Source organism: Tuber melanosporum (genome assembly GCF_000151645.1).
Source record: "Tuber melanosporum whole genome shotgun sequence assembly, scaffold_8, strain Mel28".
NCBI lineage: Eukaryota > Fungi > Ascomycota > Pezizomycetes > Pezizales > Tuberaceae > Tuber > Tuber melanosporum.
Window position 1 is genome coordinate 541,007 of NW_003299128.1, and position 11,751 is coordinate 552,757.

The following is an 11,751-nucleotide window of genomic DNA, read 5'->3' on the forward strand; positions in this document are numbered from 1 at the left end:
GCATCAAGGCCCATCATGGATACTAAAGAAATGCACGGGATGAAGTGACGGCATGGATGAGGAAAAGTACTTAGAACAAAGCGTGAAGAGCCTATCCTCTTCAGCCTTACTGGCCTCCTTATATAGTACTCTTCCCACTCCAAGTCAGGTGACCCAAAGTGGTCACATGTGCAAAACCAAATCATAACAAACAAATTATATGACCAAAGTGGTCATATGCTCAAAACCAATTCCCTCGTAGCAAGGTCATGTGCAAAAACTCATAAACCAATCATAACACAATAAACAAGTCATATGACTCCAAGTAGTCACATCCATGAACCCCATAACCTCATAGTGAGGCCATGTACTAAACATAAATAATATGTGCAGGGAATACCTGCAAGACATACTTGCAAGGTACACTCACTAAACATACGTCCCGTGACTCATACTCATGTTATGTGCGAAATATAACAAATCATAATATAACAAGTCATATGACCTGAATGAGTCATACATGCGAAACAATAACATACGTATGACTCATAATCATGTATCACATGAAAACCTTCTCCTTACCAAGCCACATTTGTGACAATCACTGTCTATGGTTTACTTCTTATAATCAAAGAAATATTGAATTTGCTTGGGGAAGCCAAGCCTATAAGTCACTACCAACTCCACAGATTGCAATAGACTATAATATGAAGATGAATGGAGTAGACCTCTCTGATCACCAGCCTCTACCCTTCTTCCTTCTCTCTCCTCTACTCATTTTTATTTCAACGGCCACCATTGTCTCAATCTTCGTCCTCTTGAAAATTCTTCTCTCTCTTAGCAACAGGATATGTAGAGCTTTCTTATTCTATATCTGCTTATTCTCTTTAAACTAATTACTATTTGTAGGATATGTGATAAAAGGCTCCACACTACCTATCATTCGAACACATCCTAGAAGCCATCTACTTGTCCAGTCAGAAAAGCGCTATTCTCAGTGTTTTCTCTCCTGGCTACTCTCTAAGACCCCTTTAAATGGACCACTTTACACCCAAGCATGTGCAAGAGGATGGACACCATCTAAAGGTCGGCAATGTACAACTCTCTCTCTTTGTAATTATTGTACAGTTCCGCTTTGCGAAAGTCCTTGCTTTAATTTTTTTCACAGTTTCAATGATACTGAATTTGGAGAATGAGGAATAGTGAGATCAGTTTATTTCTTTTGCCTTTTTTTCCTCAGTTTTCTTGTATTATTTATCCACTGTTTATTTATCTATCAGAAAATGAACCTATTTCTACTATTAATGTATTCAAGATTGCTCTTTCCAAATCTTTCTTTTACGGTGTTGCTAGCCGATTGTTCCCACTATTTCTGTTTCCGGTAATCACCGCACACTAAAAAGCGACCAATACAGACGAAGGAATTGGTACACTCACCACCCGCTATCCCGGATGGCCAGATTTCAGGAATTTCAACCAGAACAACGGGGTATCCGGAACAACAGTGAGAGAGAGAGAGCTGGCATAAAAGTGATAATACTATAGTATTTTTGGCATGCCGAACAGGTCCTTAATCTTTTCTTTCTCTCCTGCTCAACTTTCTTTCAATTTCTGTCTTCTGCCCAAAACGTTACGAGACTCATGCAGAAAATTATGCATGCTAAGCTAACTACTAACATGTGACATTCCCAATCGGGAAAACACTACGTAACTCCTTTGAAGTACTCGTACTTGTACTTAGGTAGTAAATAATACCCTAGCCCTGACCGGTATTTCCCCCGACGCTCTTCCTTCTTTTCTCTCTTCCTCCGCTCTCTCGTCGTCCGCCGGTGGCTGCTTCCTCTACGAAGCCGGCTAGGTTCGTGCTGATTCTTTTTTTTTACCTTTTCATGCCGTACAACCAAAACCCGCCCACTATCTGATTTTGTTGGCAAGGATATCTGCAAAATTCGCTGATGCCTACTATCATGACAATCACATTGACTACTTTGTATTGTTAGTGTTTCAACAATGATAACCTGACATGAGGTGGTAATTAAGCATGTTGTCAATCAGAAATTGGAAAGTAGTATGCAGTATGAAAAAAAAACTTAAAATTCAGTTTGCATTCCTTTGTAATCCTTAACCTGCGGGACCCTTAAGGACATACTATCAATATACTTATTCCAATTCCTCAGTATCAACTTATCCCATTTCTCCATAACTGCTATTGTCATACTCTCTACTCTACTTGGAAATACTGTATGTACTCGGGAGTAGGCATAAGTTGGGGGCACTTTCAGATCAGGGAGGATAGTTATATGCGAACTAAAACAGATTAGGAAGTTTGAGTGAACAGTGGTGTCTACCATCGTAGGCCAGCAAAAATTGGGTGCACTTCTGATTCTAGTTTAGTATGAGGCTCAGAGTATTGAGTGATATCTTGTGACCACGGTCACATTTTGTTATTATACATATGGTTACTATCAAAGTTTGTGAAGATCAAACAAATACATTATTCAAAGATAGAAACTAGTAATACTTATGCTGCCAAGTTGAAGTTGGATACTTTGCATGGGAGTTGCCGCCTTAGGTGTTCAGCTTTAACTGGACCATACTAGTAAATTAGTACTAGTATACTGTAGCACCTCCTTCAGCATCAATCACAGCCAGTAACCGCCAAGGCATACTATCTATTAACCCCATAAGCTGTTCACTAGGAATTCTCTACCAAACAATATTCAAAACCCGTTCCAAGGCTGAAATATCTTCAATTCTATTACAAGTCTCCCCCAGTTCTGACTCCATATCTAGCCATAGTGCTTCTATAAGGTTGAGATCTGGAGACTGTGCTGGTCATTTGATCTGTTACATCTCATTTAGTTGCCTGTATTGTCTGACTGCTTCTTTATGATACAGAGTACCATCCTCTACAATGCCAACCCACCCGTATGTCTCACAATCCTGATACCAGAATAGGACCAAAAGGAGTTCCATGACTATTTCTACATAAACCACAGAATAAATCTTGGCTTTACCAGGAATAAATACCAAATCTGACTTTAGTATACCATAAAAGGCACCCCATACCATTTTTGGTTGTCATCTAGACTCATAGGTATTATTAATACAATCAAGATGATACGCTGCTGATAGCTTGCATGTAACTCAAGATCGGTTGCTGAAGCCCGCTGTTGAAAATTTTGATTTGTCAGTCCACACAACTCAAAGCCAATCATTCCATGTCTAATTTAATCGCTCCTGGTACCAGGCAACTCTAATAGGACAGTTATATAGCCTTATTGAATATTTTGGCTAAGAAACTCACCGGTAGTAAGCCATAGAGTGTACTACTCTCCTGACTGTATCTGGACTGCAAGCATAATTCATTTCAATGCAGATAATATTCCAGCCTATCTGGAGTGTTCTTGTATTGTATATAATAAAGGGTTCTAGTTGTTACTTCTCAGTATCATCAAATATTGGTAGGTGATGGATCCAGTATTGGTTTTCAAGGTATGCCTACTTCCTGGGCCCATTGACAAGTCTTTAGCCATTAGTTACTGTGACATTCATATGTGTATCATTGTTTACCTTCTGAAATATTCGCCTATCAATATTTAAATGATATCCAATCTGAGTCCAACTCCACTCAGCTTCTCGTAAGGTTATTACCTAGATACATTTATCCCAGGTCATTTCATGGTACCTGACATCTTGTGGGTGTTGTTCATGTATTCCCTTTTGCTTTATATTGTGATATTCCTATAGTGTTTGGAGAGTGATTTGAGCATATAGTTGCAATTTACTATGGTACGTTTACTTTGGTATTGTACTGTAGCACCTACAGAACAGGGACAAGAATTGCAGGGATTAGGTCTCATTGCCGCATCTGAGATACTCCTACATCCAAGTATATTGATTCTCTGCTTTACTATCTTTTAAATGTTTTCTATCAGGTTAAGATTATGGAAGAATGACAGCATTGGATGAATGGAAATTCAAAGGGATTTCCTAGTCTCCACTAATGAAATCTTTATACTGCATAAGATTGTCACGGTATATGCACTTTTATTGTGTTTTCTTTTGTTTTCTTTCTTTCTCCTTACTTTTCCTTTTTATGTTTCTTTTCATCGTACTTTCTTTTATTCCTTACCTGTAATAATCGCTCCTCAGATAGTTAGTTCTTTGTGACAGGGGACAATACTTCTCCCCTTCTTCTGTTTCTTTCCTTAGTCTTACGATAACACTAGACTTCTGCCTACATTACCAATAGTACAATACCTTTGTCTTCTATCGGGAACGCCTATCGTAAGCTTTCTCTAACTCTTCTTTATGAAGAGCTTTCCTTGGTGTAATGATAACGTTGTAATAAAGATAAAGATCATAAAGGTGTTTTATATTTATTAAAGTAATAAGTAGAAAAAGTACTTAGATTTCAATCTAATTTTATTTATACTAGTACTGCCAACACTGGCATATGACTAGTATCACCTGCATCCCATAAAACAAACTATCTAAAATGCACTACCGCTGACCATTCTGCCTTGTAACGACTCCTGTAACATGTTTGCAAGGTGCTAATCATGTTATCGGTAATAGATACAATAGTTGGCAGGTGGCCAGCTCTTCCAGAGAGGAGGTGAGAGCTGAGAACTAAAGGAGGCTTTGAGGGTGTACTGAGGAACAAAGAAGTAACCGTTCAACCAAGTATATTGAAATACTGTCTGTCCAAGTCTGCCTTTTCTATTGTAGAAACAGGCGGTCTTTAAATACACAAATCTGTTCATGTCTAGCATGAATGAAACTAATCAAAGGTATCAATCGATACAGTTTGGTAAAACTAATTAAGTATCAAAGTGATACTTAAAACAAAACATAAAACAAAACCAAGTATCAAACGATACTTAAAACAAAACATAAAACAAAACCAACTATCAAATGATACTTAAAACAAACCAAGTATCAAAGCGATACTTAAAACAAAATATAAAACAAAACCAAGTATCAAACGATACTTAAAACAAACCAAGTATCAAAGCGATACTTAAAACAAAACATAAAACAAAACCAATTATCAAACGATACTTAAAACAAACCAAGTATCCGAGTACCTGTACCGGTTACATTCCCCAAAACAAAACAACTGTTTAAATAAACAAAACTTAATAATCATCAAAAGCTGAGTCTGAGAAACTAAAGGCTTCAGTTTCCGCTATAAACTCTTCATCATAAGTGTCACACCAGGGACAAGAAGAATCCCTAAGAAAACATTTAGACTCAAAGAAATGTAAATCACAGTAGTCACGAATACCAGATTCATGCTGTACATCAATCCAAGCGTTGTCGTAATCAGGACAGTAGTCTATCCAGAGGATTTCGAAGTAGTCTTCAAGTTGGATAGCATCACAGTTCAACAACAGTCCAACAATCTGTTGTTGCAGCCTCACATTGAGTTCCACATAGTTTGACCTCGTTATGATATATCGGATGGTGATCGGCGATTAGATAAAGTTATTGAGAGCCTGCTCCATAGCTTGATTTTCATCATCACTGCTTTCGAATTCTGATTCAAAGTATGGTGCCCAAAACCAATCCCTTGCTTTGAGTTCTATTTGCCATCGCTCCATCTCAGACATCGTCGATGTCCAGCACATTGTGATGTAATTGATTGTTGGAGGGAGAGATTCATTTGGCATGTTGTCTTTCCACCATTCATTTACCATATCCATAGCATGCTCTAGTCCTTCTAGCGGTTCCCAACTGTTTTCACTCATTGGATATCATTTCCATTTAACTAGGAACTGATTATTTCCATGCCAAAGACGGTGGTCTTGGATTTCTTCAACTTCCCATTCATCTTTCTTGTCATTAATGATAGGTGCAGGTCGAGAGTTGGTTCTTCCAGGGAACTTGGAGTTGTCATTTGGGTGGAATTGCTTGATAGTAGAGGCGTGGAAAATGGCAGTATTGCGGCGGTACATGCATCTATCAATCTGGACAGTGTAGTTTTCTGTATGCTTGTCAAAGGATAAGACTTTGAAAGGTCCTCGCCATCAGGGTTGCAATTTCTTGCTGTGTCCAACATTGGTAATGAACATGTTTCCATGTACCATGAGCATATCACCTGGTGGGATAGGGACATCTTTGCATCGTCGCTTCTGAGCAATAGTGGTACTTTGGAATTGGGCAGCTGTAACAGCTTGGAAGGCATCATTCCGAATTACTTGATGGCGGATTAGGTGGTCATCGGAGGCAGGGACTGAGGAGTTCTTCAATAGAATTGTAGGTAAGAGAGGATATTGATGGCCGAAGATTGCCTTATATGGGGACATTCCCAAGGTGTCTGAAATTCCGGCATTGATATATGTGGCCAGCTCAACAAGGGCTGGTTCCCAGTTGGTTTGTCGTTCATTGATCATGTTCCTAATTCTGGTCTTGACTTCGCGGATCTTTTGTTCTGCTTGGCTATTAGTCTTATGGTGTCTAGGGGCAGCCATAATGTGGTTGATTTCGAGGGAGGTCAAGGTTTGCTTCCAGAATCTGGTAGTGAAACTGGGATCAGCATCACTGACAATAGATAAGGGGTACTCATGAGGGGTAAAGAGGTATCGTTGGAGGTTATTCCTGGTGTCTTTGGAGGAATTGGTAACTTTCATCGGTATGAGCCATGTGTATCCAGAAAACCGATCCACAGCTACCAAGATGGTGTCATATCCAGTGGACTTGTAGAATGGTCCTGCGAAATCGATGGCATAGGATTCGAATATTTCACATGGTAGTTGGAGGGTCTGCGCTTTCCCTTCAGGTAGTTGTGTTCGCTCCTTGTTTGCATGGCAGAGTTCACACTGCTTGACAAAATCGCGGAAGTCCTTTCGCATTTCAGGCCAGTAAACATATTTTGAGGCATATTGCAGGTTGCGGTCTGTACTGTGGTGTCCTTTGTTGTGGATTTTGGTGATGACATATTCTCTAATAGTCATTCCATTGAACATATGGCCTTTTGAGATGTATAGGCAATGTTCACCATAATGGGTGCTGGTATAGACTATTCTGTTAGATATGTTGTAGGGGGCGAGATCTCCATGTCTAGAGCTATCTATAGCTTTGAAGTAGATTGGATCATGGCGATATTCTGCTATCATTTGGCTCTGGAAAGAGGAGGTTAATTCTTCTGTAGTTGATCTAACATCTCGTTCATCCTCAATGAGAGATCCTCTTGTCGGTTCAATAGGCACTTCCTCTTCTTCTTCCAAGGTTTCATAGAGTTGTCAGCGATGCTCGGGAATCGTAGCAGGTATGACAGAAACAATCATTTCATTGTTGTATACTGGTAAGTGTCCACTGTATAGTGGTCGTGAATCGATTATGGGAGGATAGGATGGTGGTGCTGACTGCGGGGGGTGTAGGTAAGATATTACATCCATGTAGGCTGCTGCGTGTTCAAGTTCTTTGAGACCTTGGTGTCGTGTTGGGACAGAATTAACAGTAAGGCGAGGTTGGGTCGCTCCATCTTCATCGATTATCTCTTCTGCTCCTTCTGTAGTGTCAAAGCTGGTGTTTTTGGAATCGTCAGCAGACATATAGTACAGTCGCTGGTATCTGTTGCCGAATTTAATCTCAGTTTGGTGAAAAGGGCAGGTATCGAAGTAGTAGTGTGACCAGTGGAGTCTGCTTTGTTCAAGCTCATGAGGAAGTGTGCTGTGAAGGGTACATTTGTCTTTCCACTCGTCATCAATGTCCTTTCCTCGTTCAGTTCCCGCAGCTCTGTACATGGTGTAAGAGAAAGGATTGGAGGGAGCTGTAGAACTGGCGGTAGCCATTGATGGTTCTTGTTCATAGAAGGTGTCATCAGGGCTGTCTTCGCTTTGTCTTGTGTGGTCATGAACAAGAGGCAGGTCTGTGAGTTCTTGATTCTCATATAGGCAGGAGAGAGCATCAGCTAAATAGTTCATTCTTCCAGGGGTATAGATGATTTTTGTGTCGTATTTGCTGATCTCACGTATCCATCTTGTTCTTCTCCTTCCAGGTATTCTTTCCGTTTTAAGATTAGTGAGTGGTTGGTGGTCGGTAACAATGGTGAAGGTGTTGCCTATCAGGATGTGGTTGAATGCGGCAAGAGCATCAATCACACTGAGGGCTTCCTTGTCTGTCGTTCTGTAATTCATCTGTGAATTAGTAAACTTCCTGCTGTATAATGTTGCTGGTCTTGCCGTTTCATAAGAGGCTCCTTGTCCAACCCATGCTCCAACTCTAACATCCGATGCATCAGTAATCAGCCATATTGGGTCCAGTTTACTGTAGTCAATAGATCGTATAACATTTGCATTTTTAATCAATTCCTTGATATTGGTAAAGGCTTGATTATGAGTGTGAGTCTAGACAAATTCTGCATTGCTAGTAAGGTCTGCGAGTGGTGCTGTCACAGTGGCATGGTGTGGTAGAAACTGGGGGATATAGTTGACTAGTCCTAGGAATCGCATGAGTTCCTTTTGATTTTGGGGTGTTGTCCATTCTGTTAAACAGGATATTTTTACAGGGGCTGCATGTATTCCATCGTCGTCAATAATATGTCCTAGGATATCGAGCTTATCAGCAAATAGGATCGATTTGTTTCTGCTAGCGTAGAACTTAGCTTCCCTTAGTTTGGTACAAACCAAACCTATATGGTAGGCATGTTCTATTTTGGTGTTTGAGAAAATTAATATATCATCAATGTAGACCCAAACAAAATGGTGGAGGTATTTGCTTAGGAGGTCTTCCATAATGTGCATAAAGGTGGCGGGGCATTCATATCACCTTGCAACATAACTCGGCTAATGAAACTTCCGAAGATTGTTTTGAAACTGTTGTAGCGTTCGGATTCCAGATCTAGCCTTGTTTGGAAGTAGGCATCGCTTAGGTCAATCTTGCTTCGGAATCTAGCCCGTCCAACTGCATTCAGGATCTGTGTTTGATTTGGGATAGCGGAGCTGTCCATAACTGTGTTCTCATTTCGTAGTTTAAGGTCAACTAAGGAGCGGATTCTTTTGCCATCTGCTTTGGGTTGGACAAACATAGGAGCAGCACCTGGGGCTTCTGCTCGGTAGATGACTCCTCTTCTTTGTTGTTGGTTGATCCAGTCATAAAGTGGGCTTTTGTATGCGTCAGGGATAGAGTAGGTGGGTTGGTTCTTAAGATTGGAGGGGTCTCAAGGAGGGATATGATGGTTCACTTCTCTCATAGGCGGTAGTTCTTCGGGTATTTGATCAGGGAAAACATCAGAGTATTCATCCAATAGTCGTTGGGCAGTTGCTTCACAGACTGCAGCTCTGTACTCTCCGCTTGTCGGCTTGCATGAGACTCTGACCTTCTGATCTGGGAAATCGATGGTTGATTCCGTACACCTGATTATTGCTTTGTGGCAGTTCAGGAATGGCATTCCTATGAGGGCATCGTATTTGGCTAGATTTCCAACCAGCATTTCCTGGGGGGGTAGGATGGCAGAACCAAGTTGAATAGTTGCAATACAGATTTTATGGCTTGTAGATTGTGACCCCTTAACCGCCATATTGACTGGTATAGGTTGGTTGAGGTCTCGAGTTGGGAGTCCATGGACAGAAACAAAGGCATTGCTGATTATGTCTCTTCTGATCGCGCTAGTGTCGAATAGGACTCGAGCCTTTTTGCTATTGATTAGAATAGTACCTTCCAGGGCAGTGTATGCTTTAAATGTTGCAGGAGGTCAGACACTGTTGCACTTCACATCGATATACCCGATATGGATCTCCTCATATTCGCTGGATTGGGTATTATCACTATCGCTCTCAACATTGTTGGCAGATGCTTCTTGCTGAATCACCTTTCCTTTCCCTATCTTTGTAGGGCAGCATTTTACCATGTGTCCTGTTTTTCCACTTTCAAAACATTCTTCTTTCTGCCTTCTCGATTCTTTGGAGGATTTGGATCTCTTCTTGAAAACCCGGGGGTTATCGTCTTCAGAGTTGCTGGGGGGCTTGTGTCGTGGTTGACTATTCCCGTTAGAGGATGTCTGTATCTTGTATGCCTTAGTTTCATGGAGGATGGTATCCTTTTATTCCGCTCTTGCAATTATTGTTGCAATATCGTCGTCTTCTTCTTCGAGTGGTTCAACCTCTCGTCGGAGGGTAGGATGCATAGTATCATAGAATTGTCGCTTAAGGATGTATTTGGAAATGCTTCCTTTCTTCATTTGGTCCTGATATATCAATAGATCTGTAGCTATATCTGTAATCCTATTGACATGCATTCCATTAACTTGCTGGAGTTGGTTGAATTTGTTGTATAGGAGGTCGTTGGTAATAGAGGATTGAAATCGTCCTTTCAGATAATTGAGGATTGTGGATCCTCTTAATCTCACATTTCCGCCATAATCCTTATAGCATTGTTGATATACGTTGGTTGCCTTTCCTTCGCAGAATGATCCGATGTATAGTCCAGTTATAGGGTCTTCCACATCTTTCTCTGGCAGGAGGAGATAGTGAGTAAGCTCTCTCGCCCATTGGTCGAATGCTTCAAGTTTGATGTCTTTTCCTTCTCCTGTAAACTTTACTGGGAGGTGGAGTTTAAATTTAGGAGGTTCAAATGCTGTGGGTATCTCCTCTTCTTCATGCCTAGCCTGAGATTTTCCTCCTCCAGAGGGCCCTCCTCCTGTACCAGCTATGTCTGATTCGCTACTGGATTCAGGGTCGATTGGAGATTCAAAGGAAGGCTTCTTTGCTGGAGTAGAAGGAAATTCTCCTGGAGGTTGTGTGTCTTCCGTGTTTGCAGGTTTGCCCGGCTCCTTAGCAGTGTGCCGGGGTTTCTTCTTTCTTGTAAGGTCTTGCCGTGGGATTTGCTTTCCACTCCTGGTCATCAAAGACTCTATCTTGGATTCGAGACGAAGCTGAATGTACCGTGATTCTGCTGCTTCTCTCCGCTAGCATTCTGAGGTGGATATCGATAGGTTGATCAGGCCTAAATCTGGGCAAAGGTTCTTAACCACTTACTGAGGTTAAAAAAATGTAATGTGTTGGCAAGGTGCTAATCACATTATCGGTAATAGATACAATAGTTGACAGGTGGCCTGTGCTTCTAGACAGGAGGCTAGTGCTGAGAACTAAAGGAGGCTTTGATGGTGTACTGAGGAACAAAGAAGTAACCGTTCAACTAAGTATATTGAAATACTGTCTGTCGAAGTCTGCCTTTTCTATCGTAGAAACAGGCGGTCTTTAAATACACAAATCTGTTCATGTCTAGCATGAACGAAACTAATCAAAGGTATCAATCGATACACTTTGGTAAAACTAATTAAGTATCAAAGCGATACTTAAAACAAAACATAAAACAAAACCAAGTATCAAACGATACCTAAAACAAAACATAAAACAAAACCAAGTATCAAACGATACCTAAAACAAAACATAAAACAAAACCAACTATCAAATGATACTTAAAACAAACTAAGTATCAAGGCGATACTTAAAACAAAACAACAAAAAAAACCAAGTATCAAACGATATTTAAAACAAACCAAGTATCAAAGCGATACTTAAAACAAAACATAAAACGAAACCAAGTATCAAACGATACTTAAAACAAACCAAGTATCAAAGCGATACTTAAAATAAAACATTAAACAAAACCAAGTATCCAACGATAGTTAAAACAAACCAAGTATCAAAGCGATACTTAAAACAAAACATAAAACAAAACCAAGTATCAAACGATACTTAAAACAAACCAAGTATCCAAGTACCCGTACCGGTTACCACTCCCCTCAAACATAAATCCTAA